Consider the following 8,381-nt stretch of genomic DNA (forward strand, 5'->3'; position numbering starts at 1 on the left):
TTTTTCATGATGATGATGATTATGATGATGACGATAGCCCTCTGTATCTACAGATTTCTTTACCTGTGGATTGAAAAATTCAAGTCTTGAAAATATAGAAAAATAATGTAAATTCCAAGAACAATTCTTGGTTTTGTCATTGTATATAATAGACGTTGCTTTTGTTGTTGTTATTATTGTGTGTCTCCAAGTCATTTTGAATGTATGGTGACCCTAAGGCAGATCTATCACAGGGCTTTCCTTGGCAAATATCTTCAGAATAGCTTTCCTATTGCCTTTCCCTGAGGCTGAGAGAGTGTGACTTGCTCAAGGTCACCCAATGGTTTTCCATGGCAGAGCTGGGATTCCAAATCTGACATAGTTCAGCTATGCTCAAACCAATATGCCACACTGGCTCCTATATTATGGACACCATTTCACTGGGCCATTTCATTTCATGGACTTGGCCCAGCTTTCTCATCCACGGAGGTCATTTTGCAAGCCCCCTTCTCCTCCTCCATTTCCAGGCCCAGCTCCTTCTGCATGCCCTCCAACTCTCCCAGTTTGGAAGGGACATTCCCCCTGATTCATCCTCTGCCCTCCCACCTTCTCAGCTGGTTTCTTCTTTCTCCACCTGCCATTTCTCCCTTCTCTTCAGCTCACTGCCATTGCTGCAAACTGAGTCCAAAGCGTAAAGGCAGTCTGCCTCCAAGAAGACAGCTGAGGAGAAAGGAGAAGAGGGGGCCTTCCCAGAGGCTCAGGCAAAAGCAAACAGCTGCAGCCTCTCCTAGTTTGCCTCTCCGTCCTCAGGAACAACCCTGAAATCTTGATCATACTCTGAGGTTCTTTGGTCACAGACTCCCTTTGGGATTCCCCTCCAAAATATCATGGCCCCACAGAAGCTCCCAAGAGAGGAGAGGAGGCCTGACAGCCGGAAGAGCCTTGAGGCCTTTTTCAGAGGGAGGAGGTGGAGGAGGCTTCTTTGCTTCCAGCCCCCAAGGCTGCCTCCCTACAGAAGACCCTCCAGCCCCCCATCATTGACTCCAACCTGGGGGCCTTTCACTCTCATTCATCATTATCACATAGGAAACAAATTTGGGAGCTCCTCATTGAGGCACCCATCTTTCCTTCACTGCCAGGGAAATCCAGATGAGCCCTTCTTCCTAAGAAGTCAACAGTCAAAGCCACCAGCCTTCTAGAACCCTATTCAGGCTCCAAGCCAACTGCCAGCCTTTCCCAGAATTCCACACGCTCCCTTCCTCCCAGCAGAGGAGACCGGGAGACGGAGCAATGGGTGCAAACTCCAGGACATGAGAGACCCCCCCCTCAGCATCCCCCCCCCCCCTTTCCTCTCTTCCCATTTCATGTCCCTTCTAGGTCTCTCCCACTTTCCAGAGGGGGAGCTGAATTAGTTTAATTCTTTTTACTTCTCTTTTAATGTATACTTTTGTGTGTTATAATTCAATGTTCTTAAACTTGTAATTTCAGTTGTGTCCCTTTATGAGGGGGAATGGGATATTATTATTATTATTATCACCATCAACAACAATTATGATAATTAGTTTCTTGTTCCCAAAACCACAGAACCTTGTGAAAACTCAAAGACCAACAGAGATACACAATGCACTGCATAAATAGTCCAGTTTGAGACTGCTTTAACTGCCCTGGCTCAATGCTAGGGAATTCTGGGAACTGTAGAGAGCTGAGGTGCCAGAATAAACTACAATCCCCAGGATTCCCCAGCACTGAGCAAAGGCAGTTAAAGCTGTCTGAAAGAGGGTTATTTCTGCCGTGTGATTTGGACCTCTGTTAGCCTTTGAGCTTCCACAAGGCTTTGTGCTTTTGAAGGAAGAGACTCATCATCATCATCATCATCATCATCATCATCATCATCATCATCATCCCTGCAGTGTGTTTTGAACCAGAATTCACTGGGACTTAACTCCCAGAAAGTGGGGCCAGGATTACAGTCCTAGGAGGAGTAGGAAAGCATAGAGGAAGGGCCTGAGGAGGAGGAGGAGCAGAGAGCCCTCTGAGGATTCTTCAGGGGAAGAAGGAGAGGGAGAAGGGGCTCCTGGGGGAAAGCCACAGGGAGAACTAGCTCCTGGTTGTAACTTCTTCTTATTATTATTATTATTAAGTTTTATTTACTTATAAAGACATTAAAATATTTATAAACGGTATCTCAGTGATAGTTTTTTGTGGGTTTTTCAGGATATGTGGCCATGTTCTAGTATCTCAGTCACTCTCTGTATTATAGTATCAGCAAAGATTTTATCTGTTGATAAGGTTTGGAAATCCTATTTGGGGTCCCTTCTGACTTTGGGGCCCTTTCAACCACCATTTTGGGTTCCCTGAAGGCCTCAAACTGCCAACCACTGAGACAGAGGCAGCCATTTTGTGTTCCAGCGGCCATTTTGTGCTGCTTGTGACTGTGGGGAATAATGTTCCGGAACCTTCTCTGAGGCCTCAGTTGAACAGAGGCTTCTCTTTCTCTCCTGAGGCTCCAGAGTCAGAAGGAGGCCAGGCTCCTTGGGCCAAAAGGAAGGAAGTGTGTCTCTTTGTGTGTCTTTTGTGTCTCTTTTCTGAGAGGGTTTTCTTATTACACAGCTCTGCTCCTTCTGGGGAACATGGGTTTTAAAAGGAATCAGAAATAGGAAGATAGTTTTAATACAAGCCTTATTCTTCTTCTTCATAAACATTGGGCTTTGGCTTCTAAGAGGAGGCTTGTCCCCAAAAAAGGCCAAAAGTGGCTCCTTTGGGAGGTTTTAAAAGTCTCCCCAGTTTCTTATTAAGATATTTTCACTCAAGAAGGAAGCCATCTCAAATGACCAAATAAAAATAGAAACAAACAAGAACAACAAAAATAGGGATTACAGACTTTTTATATATAAGTTTATTAATGCTTAAACCAAAGGATTACAGACTAAAACAAACTACTTATTTTTTTAAAGGAAAACCATTATTTGGATGGTAAAAACAAGACTTGGGTGCTTCTATCCTTTTACAACTGATTTAGGCTGTATCTGCTCTAGAGAAATAATCCGGTTCGAAACCACTTTAACTCTCCTGGCTCCATCCTGTGGAATCCTGGGATTTGTAGTTCATTGTGGCACCAGAGCTCTCTGGCAGATAAGGGTAAGTGTCCCAAAGGTAAAATCCCAGGATTCCATAGCACTGAGCGGTTAAAGCGGTGTCAACGTGCCTTATTTCTATAGTGTGGATGCAGCCTTCTTTGGAAAGGGGATGGTGCTGGGGGTAAGCACTGGGGAGCTCTGGACGTTTCAGCAGATGATTTATTTATGATGCACTCAGTTCACATCTAGCTACAGGGACATAACCAGGGCCCTCTCCCATTCCCCATCTCCTCATCCTTCACCACTCTAAGAAGGCATGGAGAATCTGTTGTGTAGGGGAGCTGCAGTGCACCTATGCTTGGTCCAGGGTGCTTTGTTTGGTGCAGAGGGAGGAAGGGGATGGCCACCTCTGTATTGGCCCAAAGGAGACATATGTCACCTGCGTATGTCACCAGCAGGATGCTGTTCTCTGTGTCTTTGAGTGCTGCAGGGTTTCTTGCCAAGTCAATCCTAACCCTGGCCCCTTTTCTCAGGAACTTCATCTCTGCTTCCTTCTGCGCTGCTTTGGGGCCTCTCTTGCTGGAAGTGACCAAGTGCAGGGCCACCAGGACCCCCTGCCACCTGATGGCCGACACAGAGGCCAAGCGGAGGGAGTTGGGCTCCAAAAGAAAGAGGCTGCGGAGGTACAATAATTCTTTGGTGAGTTGACGTTCTTGACTATTAATTTCATCTGTGTCACTGCTGGGCCAGTTCATGAAAGCAAACGGAGAACATATGCTCCCAATTTAGCAGAGACAGTCCTGGTTAACCCTCTGTCACCCCACTTTTTCAGGGGCTTTTAGAATGTCCCGGTTGCTCTCTCCTCCCCCCACTTTCCCCCTCTCAGCTCACTTCAATTCCTGAGTGCCATTCAGTTTGCACCCCATCAACTCAAAAGTGGGGAGAAGAGAGGAAAGACGGAGGCAGGATATTGCCCTTCCCAGGAGGCTGAAGCAAAAGCAAACTGCTGTGCCCTTCCCCATTTGTGTCACCTTCCTCATAAACAACTTTGGCCATCTTCACTGCCTTCTGGATTGCTTGTCCACATGTGTCTTCCTTTTCCCATCTCTGCAATGTTGGAGGATATGGGGGAACATCTCTGGATCTAAATATGGATTAGCCCCAGTGGCCCTCAATCCCAGTGTGCTCCCCAAAACTGTTATTAAAAATGACGTTTGCCTCTGAAATGTTGCAAGAAATTTCTAAATGCACTATAATTCTTTGGTGGCTAAATGTTCTGTTTGTGTTGGGATAGTGAGTATCGTAATACATCCTCAATATGCCAGCCATGGCCTAAATTATATTGTTTATGATATTAGAATCATAGAGTTGGAAGATACCACAAGGGCCATCCAGTCCAACCCCCTGCCATGCAGGAACTCTCAATCAAAGCATCCCTGACAGATGACCATCCAGCCTCATCTTAAAGACGTCCAAGGAACGAGACACCATTGCATTCTGAGGAAGGAGTGTGTTCCACTGTCAAACAGCCCTTACTGTCAGGACGTTCCTCCTAATGTTCAGGTGGAATCTCTTTTCCTGGAGCTTGCATCCATTGTTCCAGATCCTGTTTTCTGGAGAAGCAGAAAACAACCTTGCTCCCTCCTCAATATGACATCCCTTCATATATTTAAACAGGGCTATCATATCACCTCTTAACCTTGTCTTCTCCAGGCTAAACATGTCCAGCTCCCTAAGTATATTATATTGAAAGGATTTGAGACAAACTGGATTTAAAGGCAGCAGGTTTTTGCTTGCTAACATAACTTAAAGTTTATTTCCTGGACTGAATTCTGAAGTGATGAAATATTTGGATGCACCATGTGCTTTCCTCCCCTTTTGCTTAGTCACTCTCTGGATGAGGGCTGTTTTCTGTTGCAGGTGACCTTTGCGGATGTGGCAGTATATTTCACTGAGGAGGAATGGAAACTGTTGACAAAGAAGCAGAGACTGATGTACAGTTATGTGATGATGGAGAATTATGAGAATGTGGCCTCTGTTGGTAAGGAACCGGAATCCATTGTATTTTCTATGAAGACTGAGATCCCTTTTGTACTAAATTATCATGGTGCTATGATTCCACTAGAATTATAGAATCATACAGTTAGAATAGACCACAAGGTCCATCCAGTTCAACCCCCTTCTGCCATGCAGGAATACATTTCCAAACACCATCCAGCCTCTGTTTAAAGACCTCCAAGGTAGAGGACTCCACGAAACTAAGGGAGTTGCACTGTCAAAGAGCGCTTACTGTCGCTCCTCAAAGGGCTTGATGGTTTCAAGATACTTCACCACTTTGGCTGCCTTCCTCTGGGCATGTTCCAACTTGACAACATCCTTTTTAAATTGTGGGGCCCTGAACTGGACACAGGATTATTCTGACCAAAGCAAAATAGAGTAGCACTATTACATCCCTTGATCTAGAAACTTTACTCCTATTGATGCAACCTAGAATGACATTGGCTTTTTTAGCTGTATATTGTATTGGTTGTGAGTCATCTCCTGGTGCCACACAGCATGAAGCATCCTCTGCAGTTAGCTTGCATCATGCCATGTGCTCTGACTAAACACTCAATGGCAGTCTCACAGGAAATGATGCCACTTTTCTATTAAAATAGTTTTACATATATTTAATGGAATATTTTTCAACTGCCTGACTCTCTGATGCCACTGATTTCCTCATGGTAGTTCCCCTACAATCTCTTCATTGCTAGCTCCTAGGAGTAAGAATACAATCATTATATGGGTTTGGGGGCATCCAGAACAGTGTCATGCTCATGTCACTCACACCAACTTTATTAATTTAACCTGAAATAGGGAGGGGTGGACGTACGGCTAAATCTTGGGGTAATACCTTCCTCTCTTAACGCTGAGATTCAGTCTTGTCTGTCATTGTCCTTGTTTACAGAAGAATATGTCAGTCATGAGAGAGTCCACACAGGAAAGAAGTCACATCAATGCCAGCATTGTGGGGAAAAAATTGCCTACAAGTCAGTCCTTGTCAAGCATCAGAGAGTCCACACAAGAAGGAAGCCATACAAATGCCAGCATTGTGGAAAATGTTTTTCTTGGAAGTCACACCTAGTGAGACATCAGAGAGTCCACACAGGAGAGAAGCCATACAAATGCCAGCATTGTGGGAAATGTTTTTCTTCAAAGTCAAACATAGTGACACATCAGAGAGTCCACACAGGAGAGAAGCCATACAAATGCCAGCATTGTGGCAACTGTTTTTCTTTGAAGGGAGACTTAGTGAAACATCTGAGAATCCACACAGGAGAAAAGCCATACAAATGCCAGCATTGTGGGAAATGTTTTTCTGACAAGTCAGCCCAAGTGAAACATGAGAGAGGCCACACAGGGGAGAATCTACAGTAATCCCAGTAATGAACTAACATTATATTTGTCAAAAAGGAGTACAAAGAATATATTTTTAATCCTGGTGTAATAAGAAAAGGCCCTTATGATTTTATTAGCTTTGTCTGTCCATATGTCTGTTTATGTTTAAAAGTCATATTTTATTAAGTTTAGGTTTTAATTGCTAATAGTATAGGTAATTGCTTTGGGTTGTATATTTGTCGTGGATTGTGGATTGTGGTATAGGTTAGGTAGATGAGGGGTGGGATTTATTGCAGCTGGATAGAATAGTTATGGGAATATCTTTTGCAAAGTGTGAGATGTTGTCTGAAGAAAATTTTGGGGTATTAACAGAAAGGGCTAGTTTCTGGGAATGGCCAAGGGGGCCTTGTTACCTGTTGGGCATAGACTGTGGGAATTGGGGGTGAGGCTAGGTTTGGAAGAGGGTGATGTTGAACGTTTGGGGTTTTAATGTATTGTTTGGATTGGAGTGGGCAGTTCTGGCTTAAACACTGGATTTCTGTGTGTTCTCAATAAAGTTCTTTGCTGTTTCAACACACTGGACTCTTTGATGCACAGAAGTTCTGAATTTGCCCAAACTGACCCTTTCTTCTCTCCTCAGTCCTCAGCTCCATTCCCAGCCATAAGGACAGCAGAGACAAACACACACACACACAGAGAGAGAGAGAGAGAGAGAGAGAATGCACAAAGACAGCTATATTTCAAAACTAGAGCCTTCCTTTCCTGTCTTTCCCTCCTGAGTCCAGCTCTGCACCTTGGCCTCCATTGCAATCTCCTCAAAGGAAGAAATGAGGGAAGGAAGGGGAGGCTGCTGAACCCTTGGCGCATACCTTCCTTTCCTGCAAAGGCCGCCAGCAGAATAAGCAGCAGCATCTAGGCCCTGGCAATCCCTGCGAATGCTGAGGAGGGGCCTTTGGGGGCATATCTGTATGCACAGTCTCAGCTCCTGAAGCCATGTCTGCCCTCACAGTCTGTTCTGAGGAGGGAGGAAAGTGGGGAGAGCCCTTGTTCATTCAAAGAAATGGCTGGAGGGTCTTCTGGGGGTCCTTGGGGGTTATAAGAAGGAGGGAAACCCCTCTTCTTCTCTCAAAGAAAGGCAGGGGGCCTGCCAGATCTCTCCCTCTTTCGTTCCCTGCCCCCTACTAGGAGGATTCCTTGGGTCCCAGGTACTTGGGGGGTTATTATGAGAATAGACGCCGTTGGAACCATTGGAGAGAGGCATGGCCATGGAGGGGAGGGGGTTCTGGACTTCATCTCCCTGAAGCCTCAGCCAATCACCGCACACATGCAAATTTCCTTCCTACCTCAGTAGTCTACAGTCAATCTGAATAGACTTACAGAGCCCTACAAAGGCTCCTCCTTCCTCTTTGTCCCTCAGCCAATCACCATCCACATACAAATTTCCTTCCTACCTCATAATGCCCTCCCTGACAGCTTGGCCAATGATCTGAGATTCTGGGAGCTGAAGTCCAAAACATCTGGAGGGCCGGAGTTTGAGGACCCCTGATTTAAATGCTAAGACCTGACTTGGACGCCAGCATTATTGCAGAGGCTATAGGTCAGGTGTCCAGTGACTCTGTGAATAAGATCATACTGGATCACTTTGAATCTGTGAGTACTAAGGAAATGAGAAGAAGACAACTTGCCCTCTGGACCCTTGCCCTTCATGGCTGGTCCTCCAAGGAGGAGATGCACTTAGGACTCACCTGAGATATATCATAGATGCATCTCTTAGGGAGGGCTATTTTCCATCTTGCTTAAAAGAAGCAGTGTTACGGCTGTTTATGGAAAAGCCCTCCCTAGATCCCTTTGACATGAACAATTACAGACCGGTCCCCCATCTTCTATTTCTAAACAACATGATTGAGAGGGCAGTTGCTCTTCAACTCCAAGCGGTCTTGGATGAAA

The sequence above is a fragment of the Sceloporus occidentalis genome, unplaced genomic scaffold (genome assembly GCF_023333645.1).
Source record: "Sceloporus occidentalis isolate IW3139 unplaced genomic scaffold, rSceOcc1.0.p SCAF_57, whole genome shotgun sequence".
NCBI classification, from domain to species: Eukaryota; Metazoa; Chordata; class Lepidosauria; order Squamata; family Phrynosomatidae; genus Sceloporus; species Sceloporus occidentalis.